This window comes from Protopterus annectens, chromosome 1.part1 (genome assembly GCF_019279795.1).
Source record: "Protopterus annectens isolate FY-2018-M chromosome 1.part1, PAN1.0, whole genome shotgun sequence".
Taxonomy (NCBI): Eukaryota; Metazoa; Chordata; order Ceratodontiformes; family Protopteridae; genus Protopterus; species Protopterus annectens.
In genome coordinates, this window is record NC_056726.1 from 270,729,624 (window position 1) to 270,748,100 (window position 18,477).

The following is an 18,477-nucleotide window of genomic DNA, read 5'->3' on the forward strand; positions in this document are numbered from 1 at the left end:
GATAAGAAACAAAAACAAACACAGTATAAGGCTTGACAGAAAAAAACTCCACTACTTTAACTTACAGCAGGCATACCAAAATAATCTATAAATTCTGGTCATCATTCCAAAATTTACCAAATCCAGGCCATAGTCAACAACCCACACCCATCCCTAGAAGACACTTCATCAACAGTTGCTAATAACTTTAACAAATACTTCCTTCAAGCTGTAGCCCCACTTATCAAAGACAGCCCCTGCATCAAACCAAGCCCCATCAAAAAAAAAAAAAAAACGATGGAATCTTACTTCTCACTCAAACCTGGCCCTACCTCAACTATAAGAAAATATCTCCTAAAACTAAAATATGCAGGCTCTGCTGCAGGCAACCTTCCTAATTGCAGCTGAAGCTCTGTCATATCCAATATCTATACTAATCAGCAGACCCATTCTATAATCTCATGTCCCAGCTATTTGGAAATAAAAGCATACAGAATTCCTCTTCATAAAGGAGGATCCTCTGCTGACTACTCCAACTTCAGACCAATTTGGCATTGTGTCGCCCTTATCTAAAATATTAGAAAAGTGTATCTATTCCCAATTTCTGTTATACCTAACCATAAACAATATTTTCCCCCCCATACAACATGGTTTTCATCCCAACCATAGCACCTCTACTGCCCTACTTCATTGCTGATACCATTAATAAAAGCAGAAATACCAGAAAACATGTATTGACCATATTCTCAGACCGTCCAAAGCATTTAACACCATCTCTCACCATAAACTATTACTAAAACTCTCCTCCTCCCTCTTCTGTTTTAACAGCTACCTAACAGATAGATTCCAAGCAGTCAAACAGCAGCAAGAATACTTTTCATTTCTACCTAATACTGTAGCTATGCCACAAGGCTCCATACAAGGACCCCTCCTGTTTAACACATTTCTAAATGATCTACACACTGCTTCCAAGCGCACCACTCTTGTACAATGTGAAGATGACTCCACATACAGTTACACAGCCTCTAATAAGAATTTACTCAAGTATCCATTACATATATAGAACCTTGGCTAGACTCACAATTCCTTCTCAATGCCAAAAAACAAAATTACTGCTTTTCACCCCAAAAAACATTCTCCCAAAGCAAAGCTGTTGTCAAAATCACTTCATCAATTAACACTCTGACTGAACAAGCCTATAATACCAAACTCTTAGGAGTCACAGTTGACAAGTTGAAATTTGACTTACACTTCCAAACTGTTGTTATAAAAGAGGCCGACCTTTTGGTGTGTTTTTTTTTTTTTTTTTAGAATAAAACCTTACCTAACAGAACTAGGGAAACCATAGCTAAAGCCTACCTCCTAGCCTACTGTATGCCTCCCTGCTCTTTACTAACTTACAAAAGTCCACACAAGCAAAGCTGGAACAATGCTACAATGAAATATCTCACTTTGCTGCAAGTTGTCTCTTTAAAACTCATCATTATTGTGCTCTTAAACAATTAAATCAGATTGAACTTCCACATTACCTCCAATACAGTTAGCTCTTACTCTAATATACTGTCATAAGTATCCGGCACTAAAAGACATGCTTCAACACTGCCACCCTACCATGGACTGAACTCCCACATCACCTCCACTATAGTCAGCTGCTACTAGTTCATACTGTAATACACCACCCTGATAGGTATTAGACAGTAAAAGGCATGCTTCCGCACTACCACCCTACCATGGACTGAACTCCCACATCACCCCCACTGTAGTCAGCTGCTACTAGTTCATACTGTAATACACCACCCTGATAGGTATTCGACAGTAAAAGGCATGCTTCCGCACTACCACCCTACCATGGACTGAACTCCCACATCACCCCCACTGTAGTCAGCTGCTACTAGTTCATACTGTAATACACCACCCTGATAGGTATTCGACAGTAAAAGGCATGCTTCCGCACTACCACCCTACCATGGACTGAACTCCCACATCACCCCCACTATAGTCAGCTGCTACTAGTTCATACTGCAATATACCACCCTGATAGGTATTAGACAGTAAAAGGCATGCTTCCGCACTACCACCCTACCATGGACTGAACTCCCACATCACCCTCACTATATTCAGCACTTACTAGCTCATAGTCTCTAATATACCACCCTGATAGGTATTCAACACTAAAAGGCATGCTTCAGCACTACCACCTTACCAAAGCTCTTTGCTCTAAAGACAAATTCCTCCTCTCAGTCACTAAAGACCAAAATGTATCAGGAGCTTTCTAATACTCAAAACTCTACAGATAACTTCTGGAATGCTGTCCCACATGCTCTCAAACATCTTGAAAACCAACAGGTATAGAAATACATCTAAGAAAACACCTGCATTGCATATACTGGGGCTTTTCTCCTGGCCTCTGCTGAAAAGAGGCATTTGTGCCCAACAGGGTTTTCCCAGTCAACAAATGTAAACTAAATAAAATTATTAACTTATTCAGGTTATAGTCTAGCACTGACAGAGTGAAAAAACATTATGTTGTTCTTAAAAAAGTTCAACTCGCAATCTTTTATTTAAAGTGTTACTGCAATATACTCCATATATTGAGAAGAAGGACTGCGACTGAATAAGCATTTACAAGGCATGCAGTTGCAGTCTCGGTGTACCAGCAGGCAGTATGGAGAGAGTGAAGTTAGTAATTCCTACACTGGTGTAGGGCATGATTCACATATTCATGGAGGCAAATATTCACACAGTTAACAAAACAGATGATCTGCACATTCCTGAAATAGTTTGCAGTGTAACCCAGAAAGATACAGTAATTGTTTATTAAGAAATACAGTAAACAACGTCTTATATAAATTCTGATGAAATCAAAGAAAGCAAGGAGACAAACATTATAGTTTTGAAAATTAGGCTTACGTGTTCTCAGGTTTTGACTGTATTCTAGGTCAGTATAGCATAAAAATATATTCAGCGATCTTTACCAGTTGTGTATGCCAAGGAGAGTTCTACTTGCAGTAAGGCAAAGAAGTGAATAGAAAATAAAGCACATGCAAGAAATTGACTTGGTAGCATGATAAATGGAGACTAATTCTTGGGTCAACATTGTGGTTACTGTAGTTAAAGCAAACACAATGGCAGATTAAAGTTGCTAGAGAGGCTAAGAGATAATTATATATTTAACAGAAAAAAATGTCAAATTTGTTTGAGCAATATCGGATGTATAGGATCAACAGAAGGAAGGAAAGGAGATGGCCAACTAGAAGGGCCATCAAACACACCAAAGATATAGGACAGTAGGGCAAAGTGGGCAGCAACCTTGGGTGCAAGACGTTAGAGGGCATAATTAGTGGGTTAGGACAGATGATGATTAATTCCAGAATACTGAAGGAGTTGAAAGTATTATAGCATTATAATACTGTATTTAAGCTCTTCATTTAAGCTATATATATATATATATATATATATACATTTTTTTTTCCCTCATCTCTTCATGGTTGTTTTTCTGGGAATGCAAAATGAAACAAGCAAGCATTGCTAAGACTTATTAACATGGTCCAACTGTTCTCCAAATTTAGTCCAGACTTGTTAGAAGTACAACTGTCATACAGGAGATGGATAGATAAAGCCATCAAGTGGCACTGGGAGCAAGACATTAGCCACAGAATCTCAAACATTTTGTGACATAAATCTAAGCTATTGCAAAGAAAACATAGCCAAGCTTAACATGTAGGTCATTGTTTGATTGGTGTTCTACCCCGGTAAGGAAATTTAAATAATATCTATTGTGTGTCTGCCAAAAGTTCTATATGGGTGTTTATTGGAGGCAAGTCTTTATGGAGATAGATCATACACCATTTCAGAATATTTTTCTAATGCAGTTACGCAGAGCGCCATTATATCTCCAAAGACTGACATTAGCTGGATATTTGCCACACTAGACATTGACTCTTTATTCAAAAATATTCCTAATGATATCGGTTTATGGTATGTTAAAGATTATTTATTAGATTTTACTGAACATACACAGCATTTTACTAATGTACTTTGTGATCTGCTATCCCTAGTACTTATAATGTGTTTATTTTTCAAAAGCATCTGTTTAAACACAAAAGAGGCATAGCAATGGGCAAGCCTGCTGCTAATAGCTACGGAAATATTGTTATGTATATCTGGGAACATCAATTCACTCTGTCATCAGATAATTATTATTTTTTAGATACTGTTCTCTTTTAACGTCATTTTGTTGATGACCTCTTTTCTTTATATGGAAAGGATACATTGAGAGTTTTAATTTGTTAAATATTTATCTGAGACGGTCTCTTTTCTAAGTTTTAAGACAATATCTAATGACAGCATAGATTTTTTTTTTTAGATATTACAAATTATAATGGAAAAAGGGAATATTAGGTACTAAATTAAATAAAAAAACAGCAAAAAAGAATGCATACTTACATGGTAACAGTATGCATCCTCAATGTATGTTTAATAATGTATTAAACAATCATTTTGTTTGAGTAACTAAACTAAATACGTCAAACACTAGTATGGAATCTTAACTAAATAATGTTGTCTCTGATTTTATAAGAATGGTTACAATTCTAAAAGTCTGGAGAACACAAGTAAAGAAGTCATGTCACAGAGGGAAACCATAGCTAAGCCAATCTTTTCAGCTAATACATCAAATAAACATATTAAAAAACAGCTAATATACCTAGATGTATGCTCACATTTAATAATAATACACATAATTTAAGACAAATAATAAACAATTATTGGCATATTTTGCAAGACGTTTCAGAATTAAGCTCTATTACATCTGACGCACTTGAGTTTTACATACAAAAGAAGTCATAATTTAAAGAATATGCTCTGTTATAAAGAACAAACATAAACAATTACATTTAGAGCATCTAATAAAAAGGGCACTTTTAAATGTGTTAGATATTCTGTAAGTACGTATGTGCTTGCAATTGTTTTGTTCATCCTATTACAGGCATGGTATATAGACTTGGGGATTATGGTAACTGTGATACCAGGAATCTTGTTTATTTAGCCATGGGTCAACTTTACCAAGCATACTATGTAGAGAAAACTACAGAAATTTAAAATGCATATTGGGAATCATATTTCTGATATTAGAAGGGAAACATCCAGTGAATGCCTTATATAAACATATAGAAGAAAAAGACGTAAATCGTAATTTTTTAAGTTTCTTATACTAAAAGAGATACCTGACTCGCTGTGAGGTGGTAATTTAGGAATTTTACTGGATAGCTGGCAACTCTGCATGTAAAAATCTACTGCCAATCATTAGCGGACCGGAGTTCCGCTGTGGCGACCCCTAACCCGGAAAAGCCGAAAGACACAACAACTGGATACTTCATTTAGGAGCACATTTACCACCAGGCTTAAATAGAAATGTTTCTTTAAAGCCTTTATTAGTGGAATTTCAAAAGAAGGCCTAATTGAATGTGTTATCATGTGACTTACTGCTTTAAATAGTTGCACGGTTACCTACTCAACTGTGATGCCTGATGCAAATGTATGCTCTTTAGACAACAAAATGGACTTTCTCAGGCTTGAGCTCAACACCACAAACAAAGAGAGAAATTCCTGTATTTTAATCTTCACAGCGACTTGGTTAAATAACAGGATTAGTGAATGTTGTAAGCCTTGATAGTTTCACTTTGTTCAGAGCTGATAGGAACCTAGCTCTGCGTGGAAAGGCTAAGGAAGGTGGAGTGTGCATTTTTGTGAATGATAGCTAGTGCAAAAACTGTAACATTGTGAATGAACATTGATCTGTAAATGTGGAATTTCTGTTACTGAAATGCATACCCTTTTATGTACCCGGAGAACGAAATGGTGTCTATGTAGCAGCTGTATATATACCACCAACTGCTAACATCACTGAAGTACTGAATATACTGCATAATACTATATGTGAGCTGCAGTGCCAGAATTCTGACTGTGCATTTTTGATGGCTGGCGACTTCAGCAAAGTAGATTTCAGGGAGGTGCCACCCAATTACTACCAAATTGTGGATTTTTCCACAAACGGAGTAAATACTCTGGACAAGTCTTACACTAACATAAAAGGGGCATACAGAGCTGTACAGCAACCAAAGCTGGGTGGCTCTGATCACATCTCCATAAAACTAATAACAGCTTATAAACCTCTCTTGATCAGAGATAAGCCCACTGTGAAACAAATTAGGGTCTGGCATGGAGGAACCATGGAAAGTCTCAGGGGCTGCTTTGATACCACAAACTGCGATGTCTTCAGGGAGGCAGCCACGATGAATAATCTGGTGAACACAGATGAATATACTGAGACAATTATGGTTTACATATCCAAATGTGTGTAGGATGTAATGAACATCAAAAGTATTAAAGTAAGAGCCAACCAAAAACTACGCCTAAACAGCAATGTATATGAGCTGCTGAGGGCAAGTAACACTGCTTTTAGGGCAACGGATAAGAACGGTTCAAGTGTGGCAAGGGCTAATCTAAGAAAAGGGTATCAAGGACGCCAAGATGGAGTATGGAAAGAGGATACAGGAATGCTTCAAGGATGGGAAAGACTCAAGAAGCCTGTGGCATGGTATTCAACAGTTGACTTGACTACAAGACCAAGGCAGCTTGGTGCGATGATTGCACTGAATTTCTGGACAGTGTAAACACATTTTTATGGCAGGTTGGAAGAGAAAAACAACCTGGAGGCTATAAAGCTTCTCAATAACCAAAAGGAGGTGTACTCAACTTCAGTGCGGATGTAAGGAACCAACTGGGGAAAGATTACCCCAGGAAGGCTGCTGGCCATGATAACATTCTAGGGAAAGTATTGAAAGGTCGACAGACCAACATAGTCCTGAAGGATATCTTTGATACCTCACTTGTCCAGGAAAAAGTACCAGCATGCTTCAAAGTTATCAGCATAATCCTTCTACCCAAAAAAGGCAACCCTACCTGCCTAAATGATTACAGCCTGTTGGCCATTACATCAAATGTAATGAAATGCTTCGAAAGACTGGTTAAAAGGCATTTGGCAACAGTGCTATCCCAATCCTTTGACCCACTGCAGTTTGCCTACTGGGCAAAAATAGATCAACTGCTGATGCCATTTTGGTGGCACTTCACCTCACATTGGAGCATCTTGAAGAGAAGAACAAATATGCCAGCCTGTTCATAGATTTCAGCTTGGCATTCAGTATGGTGATTCCAGTGCAACTTACTGAAAAGCTAATCAAGCTTGGCATAAATAAAGGGCTGTGCAACTGGATCCTCAATTTCCTGACTGGAAGACCACAAAGGACCTGTGCTGGTAACAACACTTCAGGGAGTATTACAATCAACACTGGTGTACCCCAGGGCTGTGTGCTGAGTCCTCTACTGTTCACAATCCTTGCCCATGACTGCTCTGCGAAAACTAACAACAATCACATCATCAAATTTGCAGATGACACCACAGTGGCAGGACTCATAAGTGGTGATGACAAAAGTGGGTATAGGAATGAAGTCAACTCCCTGATTTAAATATGCAACAACAACAATTTGGACCTGAATGTCAATAAATCAAAAGAAATCATCATTGACTTCAGAAAAAGCTCCGCCACACATCTGCCCCTCAAGATCAACAGCGAAGAAGTGGAGAGAGTCTAAACTACAAAGTTCCTGGGGGTACACATATCAGAGGATCTTTCATGAAGTACAAACACAGGCCAGCTAATTAAAAAAGCCCACCAGTGACTATACTTTCTAAGAAGGCTTAGAAAAGCAAAGCCCCCTATGAATGCTTCTACATACATAAACACCTTCTACATAGGAGCCATCAAGAGCATTATTTATTTTATTTTACATTTGTTTACCGGGATAGTCCGACTGGGTGGAAGACCATTTTCAGCAGAGGCCCAGGTAGAAAAGCTTCAGAAAAAGTTACAGTGTACATTTTATAAATCATTTAAAAAAGGAGTTAAGACAAGTAAAAAAATTAATAAGCCACAAATAGTTAGTGTACATTTTATAAGGCATTTACCAAAGTTTAAGGCAAGTATAAGCATTGTACGTCAGAGTATGTGATAAGCAGTTTACAGAGGTAAAAGACTGAATTACAATTTTACACTATATCTATTGATTTTTTTTTTGTTAGCAAGAATAGACCTTAATGTTAGCATACCTGTGGCCAGAATATATAACAATGGTTAATGAACATATTGATTGATGTTTCATTTGTCTAAATAGCTAGTAGGTGCTGTTAGCTCTGTTGTGCTAGGTTAATAAGAAGGTGGGGGGATATGTGGGAGATTGTAAAGAGTGGGTTAGGAGTCTGTGTGGTGCCTGTTATCACAGGGTGAAGGATATAGAAGGAATTATGTGCTGTTAACCTGGGCTGGTACAGGAGTAGTGCCATTTGCTGGTGAGGTGATCTCTGAGCAATTTTTTGAATTAGTGCAGGTTGGTGGTATTAATGATGTGCTGGGGTAGTGAGTTCCAAAGTTTGGAAATGTGGTGGGAATAAAGGGAGTCACCAGCAACTGCACTGTTTGGTTCAGTAACAGCACAATGGCTGAAAGGAAGACCCTGAAAAGAATAATAATAACAGCAGTTAAGATCATGGGCACTAGTCTTCCACTTTACAGGAGCTCTTTGAACTGAGATGTAAAAAGAGGACCGACAAAATACTGAGCGACACTTCTCATCCAGCATATGGGTGGTTCACTGAACTTGCTTCTGGTAGAAGGTTACAGAGTATCTGCTGCAGGACCTCCAGATTCATGAATAGTTTTTATCCAGCTGCAATAAGACTCGTTAATGCAGACATAAATCTGGATGTATCAAACCTATAATCGATTGTTACACTCTCATTCTTTTTCTTTTTTCATACGGTGATTCCGTTTGTTTATTGCACACCAAAATTAATATATTTGGGTCTATATCACAAGCATGAATGTTCAAAACCGCAAATACGAGAACAGTGACACAAACGGCAAAGTACTACAACGGCGAAAGACATGAACAGCAAAAATCAAAATGCCGAACGTATTTCCGAGAACAGCAGCGCCATACAGGTAAGGAAAACCTACGTAAACAAATTTCATTAAACACACTTTTTCAGGGGGGCAAGCCCCCCTACTTAAATATACCAACTCCAAGATTGCACTACACTGGGTAAAAGGATACATTTCCCTGGTTTAGAACATTCATTCTTTTGATATAGACCCATATATTCTCATTCAAGTGCAATTCAAATTACTTCCTTATGTGCAATATCACACAATCTCACATCTGTGTATAGTGTACTTTTCTTTTCATGTGTTAATCATCTAGTAGTTAGTGTTGTCCAGCGTATATTAATAGTGTACAAGCATGTGCGTCAGCTGCCTAGGCTTTTACTTTTTGTAATATAGTTTTTTTTTTTCTTTAATACCTATCATGTCTTGCCTTTCTGTGTGTGTTTTTTTCCTTAAAAGAGCTGACACTCGGAATTTTGTTCAGGCAGCACTTGTGTTTCCTAAATGATTAATAAAGTTTCTTTGGAGCCTTACTAGATGAAAAAGTTTTCAGTGGAGTTTGTAATAACTAGTTATTTACCTGTGGATTTTATCTTGCTGTGTGGATTTGTGATTATCTGTAGATTTTATTCTGGATAATTAAAGAGGTTTTACAGTGGCCCGTGGTTCCAGGAACTTTTTATTCTTTTAAAATTCCTGAAAGACCATGGAGCAAACGTTCAACTTACTTGTTTCAGTTTAAAGATTTGCATTACCTGATTTGTGTGGATTACTACTCAAAAGTATCACGAGATAATGAAAATGAGAGCGCGAGAACATCTAATGTATTAAATGTATTATAAAGACATGCATCTGGAGAGTTTCTCCCCGGGCCTCCGCTGAAAACAGGCTCTGTGGAACCTAGTCGGACATTCCCGGTCAAGAAATGTTAAATAAAAATAAAAAGTAAAAATAAATAATGTGTTGTAATGTTATTGAAAGTATTATTTTCCAGGTAGAGGTCTTCTGATGTCCTTATCTCAGATAATAGTCCTCAGTTTGTGGTTAAAAATTTCTTGTTAAAAAAAAAAGAATTCTATAAGCTTATACAAGAACGGGGATTTCAGTATGTCACTACCATTCTGAGATACTCGCAGTCCAATGAAAAACTGAAAAGAATAATTCAGAGAAAGTCACACTATCATTTCATGAGAGTATCACAACACTCTTATACATCTTGTTAAAGGTTTATCTTCTGTTGATAAAAACAAGATTTATGCACATTTCCAATGGTTTCAGTGTTGCTTCAGAGTCTGTGCTAAACATTAAAAATGTTTCTCAAGAAGTTCTGAAAAGACAAATAGTCTATTACAGCAAAAATGCAAAAGGTTTACCAGATTCCATCAAAGAGAACAAAATTAAAAGGTTTCTGTGAAAAAAGTCATTCAGAGCAGCAAGACACCATCACACTAACAACAGCTGCAGCCCCTACATCCTATATTGTCTAAACAATAGATCATTAATTTCTCAGAAGAGCTGTCTATAGAACAGCCTTAGCTACATTTCAAGATGGTAACATGTCTTATAAATTGCTACAAGATGTGATCTGAGCACTTTAAAGTCTGACACATTAAAAGAATAATGAATATGTATTGGCACTACAGTACTTGTCTGACTGAGAGACATTTTCAGAATACTCACAGCAGAACTTGTCAAGGGCTGATAGGGTATGAGTAGTTAAAAGGGCTCAGCAGGATGTGACTATGCTGAAAATTTAAAAATCCTAAAAGTTGACAGGATTTTAAAATATGCTCTAAATTTACAAATGGTAACAAAGATTGACTAATATATCTCCTATTACTGACTTAGCATGCTGTTTTGTGAAAGAGGCTTGTATGTATCTTACATGATGTGTATAGATATAGGTGGTAATTTTTGGAAAATATTGCAAAATTAATTTTTAAAAGAGGGGGTGACAGTTCAGTATCTCTTCAAGTGTTTCCATAATAATAATTCACAATTGCATGTCGTGACTTAATTCATCTGGCAACAACTCAGTTCTACAACTCACAGGGTATATAACTGAGCATACACTGCTGTGAAATATAATGTTTCTACAACTGGTATGCATATAATTGTGTATATATTTTTGTGTAACATGAAACATTGTATTTTATACTTGTTGCACACTAGTTTTCTTTGTAAAAAGATATTATTGTGCTGTAATTTTCTTTCACAAGCTGAGACTGAAACTGGTTATTTGTGAAGCATGCTGTAACCTGGTTTAAATTCAAAGAAAAATGTCAATAAAGTTAATAAACATATATCTAGCATTAGTGTGCATCTTTATTTTGAATACCTGGTATGTTCCAGTGAAGTACAGAAAATAATCCCAAATACGTCATTCATGAGTAACCCAAAGATATTTTAATGGGTTTATTTTTTTTTAAATGTTTCAGTGAGAATCAATAACTTACATCTCAAATGTCCCTGATTTCACAAAATGTCCCTATCGCATGTATTTTTTTTTCCTGGAAAATTACTGCTGATTACAGTCAGTAATATCACACATTAGAGTTTTATACTTACTGTACAGAAAATGCAAGTTCATCCAAAACCTACTGCTCTATTAACATTTCAAGTGAGTTAGAGCTGTACTTAAAAAAAAATCATCCCTTATTTTCAGTCATTGCTCCCCCCAGATATGTTTGTTGGCTTTGTCCAGAATTCCTGAGTAAAGGAGTTGAGTGGAATGATCAGTAACTGACAGGAATATCAGTTTAGGAATTCTGACTTAAATTGTGAAAAGTCTTCCTTGTTTAACTTTTGAGTCATTTTTTGTGACTTTACTGCTTTCGTAAAAATCTACTGTCAATCATTAGTGGACCGGAGTTCCGCTGTGGCGACCCCTTACCGGGAAAAAGCCGAAAGACAAACAACAACTGCTGTAAATTGAGGAAGTGTTGAAACAAGAAGTGTCAGCATGAGGATGACATTTGAATTACTTGAATAACGTTTATTATGTAATTCTTGAGTTTTCTATTTAAATACAGTCTGTAAATTATTTCAGAGGAATCAAAACAGACAAATTACAGTTCTCTTATTTGTAAACTAATTCTAAACTACTTTTGCAACCTTAAGGCAGTTCTCAGTCTCCGGTGATTTCAACAGTCCTCCCCATTCTTTGTTTCTGTTGCTAGGACTGCGTGTAAGCCCTTTGTTCTTGCAGAAAATCTTCCATTATGTCACAGACAACCATAACCATTTCCACACTAACATGGCACATGTGCTCTGCCTGTAAATCTCCAGTGAACGCTGGAAACAAGATGGAGGTGTCTGCCTAAAAGAGAGTAGGGGTGAAGCTATCAAGGTTAATGTTGCTACGTAATGCAGGTGATAAAACACTTGTGCTGTCTTATTTGATAATTCTGAACATCCATGGGGAAATAAGGCTCATGAAAAAATGTTCTTAGAAAGTGAGATGCTTATTAACTTTCAGATAATTTACTGGATGTTCTTATAATTAGAAGGGATAGTATTTTTTGGAATCTATAGCTGATGATAATGGTGTTTAGCACTGAAAGGAATATTATGACTACATTTAACATTAAAAAATACAAAATCCAGTAAGTCCTTAAAGATATGTGGGTCTGTTTGCAGGACCCTTGGTCACTATAGATTTTGTAGAAGAAATGTAAACCCAAGATAGATGCTCCAGTAGCTTAAAATTAAAGGAGAAACTGTTAAAGAAAATTGATTTTTTAGTGCACCTCATATGTTTGTCATGTTTGTGTAATTTTCTGTTTGTTTTGCCTTTTTGCTGGAAAATATCCCTGGTGCTAATGTTTAGATAAAAGTCAGTTAGCTTCAAACATTACAAGATACACTTAAAGAATTGTGCTATAAACTGAAGGAGGTAGAACACAGTACTGCAATAGTTAATTCTACTACTGCAAAAAGAGATTTGAGAAATAGATCTAGGGAGTAAGAAGGCCATTTTGCTATCTAACCTGTATAGCTGCATCTATTTAAGTAATAAGTCACCATTTCATACAGTAGAGTAGTTCCTCATGACTGGCATGTTTTTGTTTCCCTTCCTTGTTTGGGTAATTACACCAGTACTCACATTTTTGAGTTAATGTATTGCTATTGTATAATATCTTTGTGTTAGTAATAGTTATTTTAGAATATTTTAAACATATAACCAAAAAGAAAGGCAGGTGCAAAATGTTCACTAATAACCAAAAAGAAAGCACCCAAATCCAGGAACTGTGACACGAACAGTTTAATCACAAGAATAACGCTGAAAAATTCGCAACACGTTTTCATCCTTGACTTCATCAGATAATATCACTCTGGTGAACTCACCTTAAATATGTTAAACTAATTACAAATGGCCAGTGACAAAACTGATCTAATCAAACAATTAAAAAGACAATTAAAACACACACACACACATACACACACACACACACACACATATATATATATATATATATATATATATATATAAATAAATATATAATATTATTTACTAACACTATGGTGAAAATCATACCCAATTAAATAAATATAAATAACTGCATAAATATGTATAATATATGTATAAATATATATAAATAATTTATGAACCATTTCTAAAATCATGACACACAGTACTAAAAAGCCATATATAATGTACATTTAAAATATACCCAGAATGGTAAAACAATACTATAATTTGGCAGACCTCAATTTTAAAACTGGCATAAGTGAAATCATGTCATTAAGACCTGGTGTTGTATTGGCTTCTAATACAATTTGCCAGAATAATTCCCTATATTCTACTAATGTTTCCCAATTCCCACCTCTAGGGTCCACTGACACACTTTCTAACACAAAAAATCTAAATGTTGCTGATTTACATACACTAGTATGTTTATATAATGCATTATTTTCTTTTTTAGTCCTAATGTCATACAGATGCTCATAGATTCTTTGCTTTAGCATTCTTTCACTTTTCCCTATGTAAAATGAATCACATTTTGTACAGGTAGCTAAATATATAATACCCTTAGTGTTACAATTAACAAATGTTCCTAAAGTTAATTTCCTTTGTCTACTTGGTAAATATAGTGATTGTCCAACAGTGAGGTGTGTACAATAACTACACCTTCCACATTTAAATAACCCTACTTTCGTCCTAGTAATATTTTCAAACATTCTTTCATTTGTCCCTCTCTCTAAAATGTTCTTAATATTAGTACCCCTCCTATAAATAAATTTTAGTTCTTTATCAAAAATGCAGTGCAAGTCAGATAGTCTAGAAAACTTGTTCCATTCTTTATTTATAATTCTTTTAACTATTCCTGACTGCCCATCATAGGTTGTAGTAATGCCTGATTCATATTCTACCCCACTGTTTACATTATTGGACAATTGTCCAAAACTAGTCACACTATTCCCTAAAATAGGTGCAAACTTTCCTTTTCTCTCACTAGTAACCTCACTATATATTTGATCAAAGAGTTCACTTGGATAACCCCTGTTTAAAAATAAACCCTTCAAAAATTCACATTCAGTATTGTAGGTAATGTCATCAGATGTCATTCTACTAAGATGAACTAATTGACCTTTCATTACACTTATCTTTTGGTGGGGTGGATGTGAACTGGTGAAGTGTAAGTATGAGTTTGAAAAAGTCTCTTTTCTGTAAATTTTGGACCTAAAACCTTCCTTGGTCTTGGTAATATTAACATCCAAGTAATTTAACATTTGGGTATCATATTTGTGTGTAAATTTTAAAAAATCAGTCGTACCATTTAAAAATTCAATAAATAGGTTGAAATCATCTTTACTACCATTCCATAAAAAACATAAATCATCTAAAAACCTACCATAAAAAGTCCAAGATCTGCTAAAAACCGAAGTTAATAAATATGTATTTTCTCAATATGACATAATAATATTGGCATAAGTAGGAGCGCAATGTGCCCCAATAGCAACCCCCTTACATTGTTTAAAATATTCTCCTTCAAAGAAAATAAAATTGTTTTTTTAATACCAACTCCATTAAAACCAATACTGTTCAAAACTCATTATGGGTAATTCCTGAAAATCCTACTAGCATTTCTTCGAACAATTCAAGGCCTATGTCGTGGGGAATACTAGTAAATAAATCAAACACATCTAAAGTAGCAAAAACCAAATCTTCAGAAAATAATGTTTTGTCCAACTTTCTAAGAAGGTCCCAAGAATCCTGAAGTATATAAGTGTTATTCATAAGCACTTTCTTTACCTTAAAATCTATATATTTTGTGAGAGGTGCTGTTATAGAACCTTCTGCAGAAACTATTGGTCTCAAAGGTGGATCATCAATGTTCTTGTGCACCTTAGTATGCCAAAAATAGAAGGAACCTTCAGTTTTTCAACATGTAAAAATGTATGTGTCTCTAAATCTATTAGTCCGTCCATTAATAAATCATTCAATAGCATGTGTATTTTTTTGTATGCCACATTTATTTCATTAATAGATACCCTTGTATATTTAGTAGAATCACTTAAAATCTCCTGCATTTTACCCTCATATATAATGTGGTCCATAAGCACCACCCCCCCCACCTTTGTCGGGTTTCATAACCCTTAGGTTTTTATTTTTACTCACTAATTTGAGTGTTTCTTGCTCAGCCAAGGATAAATTAGATTGCACGTTGTGTATCCTTAGTGACTTAATTCATTTTCTAAAACTAACTCAAAATTCTTTAATTGTGGGTATAGGGGTGGGTTGAACATACTCTTACGAACCAATTTGTCCTTTCCAACAGTTTTTTTATACCCATTAAAAAATATTTCTAAGTTTTTCTTTCTAATAAACAACTTAATATCTATTAAAAGTTTAAAAATGTTGGTTCTCTGTTTGGGTATGAATCCAAAGCCTTTTGGAAATAAATCAAAAAAAGTTTTAGTCACAGTGGTGTTAGAATAATTAAAAATGTTAAAATCATTAAATGTCCATTCATGCCCATCATTGTGTACACCTTCATTTAATTCTTCCACCTCATTTGTTTCCTTCCTCGGGGCCCCCATTCTCTCACTTGGTAGTTTTTTTAACTGTAATCTATAGGTTCTTTGTACATCAGCCTCTCAAACCTTCTAAGCAGTGGAAATTCTAAAGCTTCTCCATCGTTGTCATCACATACAGGTATTTCATTTTCACTAACACTATAAGTTCCAACCCTCTTCCCCAACAATCTAGGCTTGGGGTAATGTGTTTTGTTTTTATACTCATTCACATCTCTTTCTATTTTTCCTAATTTCCTGTTTTGCACATCTAAGCATTTACTTTCTATATCCTTAAGCAACTTATAATATTTATTCTTATGCTCCTCTACAGTAAAAAGCAAATCCTGAGTAATGTCTTTGTTAAGATGTTCAGCTTGGTTAAACCTTTTTTCTTTTTCACATTCATTATTTAGTATAATAGCCCTCATTATCTCAAAGCCACAATTATCAAAAGCAGTAATCGACTGCTGATGAAAGGCAGTGCCATCCATTACATTATTCGGGTATTTGCAAACTCTGAGACCCTTAGGTACAACTTTTAATTCTAAACAATGTTGTTTATATTTATATTAATTTAATTGGGTATGATTTTCACCGTAGTGTTAGTAAATATTATATATTTATATATATATATATATGTGTGTGTGTTTTAATTGTCTTTTTATTTTTATTTTTATTTATTTTATTTATTTATTTTACATTTGTTGACCGGGCTAGTCTAGCTGGAGTAATATCCATTTTCAGTAGAGGCCCGGGGAGAAAAGCTCCACACAAATACATACAAAGAAATATTGAAAAACATAATTTGTAAAAAAAACATAAATGTAAAAAATATGGTTAAACAATAGCATAAAAATTACAAAATTTAGAATAAAATAAAGGAACACAAATATACCTAGTGATTTTATAAGAAAGTGAGTCAAGGATAAGAGGATAAATGAGAGATATGCAATAATTAAGAACAGGTTAGAGTAAAAGGGACAAAGGAAATAAAGAAGATTAAGGATCATCGACAGTAAGGAAAGAGTGGAGCAAAAAGAAAGGAACAAGGTAGCAAAGTGGAAAGAGTTAAAACTAAGGCAGAGCAGATAATAGAAGCAACCATATAGAGCAAGAAGTGGTGTTATAGTTTACATTATATGAGCAGGCAGGCAGAAAAGATTTTAATTGTTTGATTAGATCAGTTTTGTCATTGGCCATTTGTAATTAGTTTAACATATTTAAGGTGAGTTCACCAGAGTGATATTATCTGATGAAGTCAAGGACTAAAACGTGTTGTGAATTTTTCAGCGTTATTCTTGTGATTAAACTGTTCGTGTCACAGTTCCTGGATTTGGGTGCTTTCTTTCAGGTTAATATTTTAAACATAACTGCATTGTCTAAAACATTCCATTTTGGGGTGGCTCATTGTGGATGCAGAGCACGTCACCAGCAGACATGCCTCTGCAGTGTTTGCAAGGGCATACAACATACAAAAGGATCTTTGTGCTCCTTTTAATTTTCTTATGTTCAAGAAAAATCATGCTGTACCTGGCCCTGTGGCGCACTGATGATGTGAGCAATATTCTCTGCTTCATTAAGTATTTGCATCAGCCAAGGCATTCAACAGTAGACACTTTTACTTTTTAAGGGGTTTTTTTTGTTGCATTTTTGTACCTGTGTTCTAATGAGAACAGGTTTGACGTGCTTGTGGAAGATCAGGCTGATTCTTCAGTACCTTTTTGTTGAAGTGAAATCTTCCTGTCTAAATAATGCGCAAACAGGAAGCTATATTAATGAATGCGGGTGGTAATCCTGAGATGTTTATTAGTAATGTGACTATCAACGTATACTGTCTTTCTTTATTTTATTTATTTATTTAAATTTGTTGACCGGGAGTGTCCGACTGGACGTAGGTCCATTTTCAGCGGAGGCCTGGGAAGAAAAGCTCCACAGTTAAAATAAACAGACAGTATTTACATTGGATTACATAGTGATTAACAATTTACATAGCAATTACTTACAACATATTTACAGATGAAGAACATAGTACATCAGTAGACAACTAGAATCTTTATCTGTGAAGTGCATACCAGACATTAACAAATGTTACAAGAAGAAGAAGAAGTTGTGCTGTATAATAAGTACTGGCTTATGAGCATCTGAGCTTGCTATAATCAAGGTAGTTAGTGGAGTGGAAAGAAAGGTAGTGGTTGGATGGGGTGGATGATATTAGAGTGGGAGTTGCAAGGGCATAGCCAGCATGTTTTTAGTTGTGCTTTTAGTAAAGTTTTGAAGTGGGTGCATGATGGTATGGAGGTAACTGTGGGTGGGAGTGAGTTCCATAATTTGGCTATGGCGCAAGAGAATAGTGCTTCACCAGCAGAGTTATTGGCTTTAGTGATCTGCAAGTGATTTTTGCTGCTGGATCTTAGTGGTCTGGTGGTGCAATAGGGTTGGAGTAGATTCTGGAGGGAAGGGACATTTAGTGGAT

At 35.5% G+C, this 18,477-nt stretch overlaps 1 protein-coding gene across 3 annotated transcripts in view; it reads left to right on the top strand.

The window, feature by feature from the left end:
- LOC122804506 (synaptotagmin-like protein 2) overlaps nucleotides 1-18,477 on the top strand; it is a 3,492,381-nt gene that overhangs the window by 3,114,702 nt on the left and 359,202 nt on the right. The gene's annotated exons all lie outside the window — the stretch shown is intronic.